Here is a 4,079-nt window from a genome sequence, read left to right on the forward strand (position 1 = left end):
CCAACCCCTCAAGCATTAGCGTCGCAACATCCCATGCATCCTTAACAACATCCTATGCATCCTCAACCCTAGCAGCCACCACCCCCTCAAGGCTAGGTGTTTGCACAATAAAGTGATACCAATCCCCAAAATTCGAAGAAAAAGAATAAGGTGAAGGGTAACAAGGGTAACCAGGGTAACCAACCCAGTGAACCCCAGGGGAACTAGCCTAACACCATCAACCAGCAACAGGGCATCCAACCCAAGCAGAACAAGGCTATTCACATGAATAAGCCTTGTGCATGTTGTGGTGTACATGGCCACTATACACATGAGTGTCCTAATTTACCCTAGATGCACAAAATGTGGGAAGCTCAAGTAGCTTCTCGAGGTCAACAATCACCTCATAATCCTACGCCATCTCAACTGTCAGTGCTCACAAATCTTTTCCCTCGGCAAGGATTTGTTGCTGCTCAACCTCAGCTAGGTCAAGTAGCCCATCTCCCCCAACCTTCTGGTTTCGATGACTACCATATCCTTATGATGAACTCTGATGAGGTTAACCCCTTTAATATCAACCTACAAACTCGGTTGCGTCAATATGACAAGACCTCCACTTTGTCAACTACTGAGACCAAAACCAAAGTATCCTCTGAGCCGCTTATGACACCAAATGGTCCTTTACAGATCCCTCAACCTAAAGTTGAGGCCATTCCGAATATCCTAAAGGGACCATTATGCCATAATGTGGCTTCTAATAGAGTTTCCCATACATACAGTATAGTAGACGACTTGGCGCAATCACCTACTGCCATGTCGACACTAGAATTCCTCCAGTCATGTCCTTCCCATAAGAAAATTCTACTAACTGCCTTGGGTGCAGTGGATCCTTCTAACGATCATTTGATTATCTTCTCGGTTGATACATTAGAGCACCCCTCATTACCTTCATCGGTTTCTTTCCATATATGAGTTAGAATCTGTAATGCCATCATCTCTCGATGCATTATTGATGAAGGCACATCCACTTGTGTGATGTCTACTGCTGTTTGGAAATAACTAAATTTACCTGAGTTGTCCCCCTCCATCACTTTGCGTGCTTGGGATGGACACTCCTCCCAGCCCCTCGGCATGTACCACAACTATCCAGTGACCCTTGTGGGAAAGACTATCCATGTAGATATCGAAGTCATTGATTTCCCTTTGGATCACAACATTCTCCTAGCTCTTAGTGATCTAGGTTCGGGTGTGAAAAAGTGATGCAGGAGCATTCAAACCAAGAGAAAATCATTGTAATTAAGTAGACATAGGGGGTCATGCATTTTTAGGAAGTTGGATTCCTAAGTGATGAATAAATGTAATATTAGGCTTTTGAGTGCATAGAATAGGAATAAATTAGATGTGTGAGATATCTTGTAAATACTCTTGAATAAGAGGGACATGAGTGGGAAATAATGACAAAAGAGTCTAAAGTCAATTATGACTCTTTAAGCAGTTCCATGCTTCGAGGAACAAAGGAGGGCTCTTAGGAATTAAATGGAGATTAGAAGTGGACATAGAGGATAGAGGATTTAGGAGTTAGTTCAGTAGATTTAGGAGTCAAACCACGATTAGTTCAACAAACCGTTTTGGTATAAATGTAAGCCTACGAGAAAAGCTCAAGGAGAGGCCACAAATAGTTGAGGATCAGGCCTGTGCGAGACACAGAGTCTTGAATGTAATCGTGTGTTTATATTTGTATATACATAGATTTATTCCTGACTGTGTCAGTGTGTTGAAGAGTATTGAATGAATGAATTTCATATGAATTTGTAGGCTCTGTAACAGGTTTGCAGACAAAATTCTATAGAACGTGCAGAGGAGAAAATGATTCAGAAGAATCACAAATGGGTCATTAAATCCAATTGAAGAATAGAGTAAGCTCTGGAGAGAAGTTGCGAAGCGAGAATTTGCAGAAGAGTTCAGCTTAGAGGAAGTTGAGCAGTGGAAGAAGAAGGCGGGTTCTGAAGAACTACGCAAGAGAAGAACGATTCAGAGTATCCTAATGGGTCGTTGAATCCATTAGATGGATTAAAGCCAAGCTCAGGAAGAATCGCACAGTAAGACAATAGAAAGGCCAAACCTTTGAAGAAGAGCAAAACCATAGAAGAACTGAAGACTTAGCGTAAAAAGCTAAGTAAAAATGAGGAGTGAAGGAGTGAAGTGTTAGTGCACAGCAACCGTTGGATCTTATAGATCAACGGTCCAGATCATATCGCATGAAATAGAGTTGAAAGGTCGCATCGGAGAACTTTAACAGAGGAAGGCAGTTTTGTAACAGTGAAAGTGGATTTCGGGTGGCCTCAAAACCGTAAGCGGTATTGAAGGACAAGCACCGATTCCACTCATCAAACGACACGTGGCAGCAGAGGTGAGAGGAAACCACTTTATCGGATGGTTAAACCTCGCGCTTGTTGTCTACCCGATAACAACAACAACCGTCAGATCTGTTGGGTACAGATTGACTGTGGAGAATAGGCGCGCACGTTTAAACGGTCGGGAGCAATCTCAACTGTTGGATCGGGAATACAATGGATGGTCAAGATTTGGTCGGAGGCTACACTTATCGGCAATCAGAGATCGGGCTTATCGGAGTTCGGAGAAGCAACGTTGTGGAGTGACTAAAGGTGCAGACCCAATAAAGTTATAGGTGTGGCTAGAAAGTATTTGAGATCCGCTTATATGTTTCAGAGAGGGATTTCAATGTAATTCCTTTGCATTCGTGGAAGTGTTGTGCCGAACCTTTTTAAGGCTAAAACATATATTAACGATTACGATAGTCACATATCAGAATCAGAGGGGTGATGAGGCTTGTATATATGACCCGCGAAGGAGCCGATAGCTGATTGCGATAAAGGTAGCCTCGGGAAATGTGTAGAAGTTGTATAAAGGTGGAGAAAGGTATGTTTAGGCATATATTCCCTTTGTAAAAGGTTTTATAAGGAATTAAGCGCCAATGAGGGTTTTATGTTAAAACCATATGTAACGTAAGTAAAGAGGGAAAAGGTTATCTATGCGGGCTTTAGGAGTTTAAAGTCCCGATAGGAAGGATTTAACGAATGACTTTAATAGAGTCATAAACAAAGGCTTGAGGGTTGTTGAATAGTCCTAAGAGGAGGTTTAAGCGGGTTGATTGAGTTCCCATGCAAAGGAACTGATGAATGGGACATTAACCATTTATGGTTGACTCCTTTGAGAGTTAAATACCTGGGACAGATGTGTTTATGCATTTTTATGCATACTGTGGGTGTAAGCGGGGGTAACCCTGCATCATTAGTGGTATCAAAGCAGAATTGTAATCAGAGTGGGGAAATATTTCCTATGAAAAGGAGTTTGCACACAGAAGAAGGTAATGTGCATAAGTTAATTGATGAATGATAGAGGCTACAATAGAAGATTGTAGGGGAACTTTTGGAGTTCTTGGGAGATTGTAGCAGTTCCAACAGAGGCTTGGAGTAAACAGGAATAGAGGATTCCTTGAAGAAAAGTGAGAGCAAGATTTCTTAGTACAAGTTCTGAAGGAAAGAGGACTTGGAGACCAAATAGAGGACAATCCATTCAAAGTGCAGAAGAATGGGAGAACAAGATCATACATAGATCTTGGAGGTAAGATAGTGTGTTTGGTTTCAAATTGAAATGGAAGATTGTGGTTGCAGATGAAACATCTCAGCAAAGGACAGCAAGAGAAGTTGTGAGAATAGAACCAGATGTGTTCTTGAAGGCAGAGTAAGGAAAACGCACTGAAGGAGAAGTGGCAATGAACCTGAAGAATCCAACAAGAGATTTGACATAGAGGACAAATGAAGTGTTCTCAAGAGAGAGTGAGAGATTGCAGAAGCCTAGAAGGAGCAAAGGTGTTGCTCAAGAGGAGATTCCAGACAGAGGACCCGTGCTTACCAAAAGACTGAGTGAGGAGAGCTTAGTGAGGTAAGATTGCAGTGAGGAGGACTAGCTATTGCAGAGGCTTGTTGCAGATGAGTGAGAAGCTCATGAAGAGAGAAGAGGAGAAGATGGCTACTGATAGTCATAGCAGAGGTTCAGAGAGAAGCCACAGCAGAAGA

This window comes from Pinus tabuliformis, chromosome 6, assembly GCF_031772625.1.
Source record: "Pinus tabuliformis cultivar Carrire ecotype Pingquan chromosome 6, CPIR1, whole genome shotgun sequence".
NCBI classification, from domain to species: Eukaryota; Viridiplantae; Streptophyta; class Pinopsida; order Pinales; family Pinaceae; genus Pinus; species Pinus tabuliformis.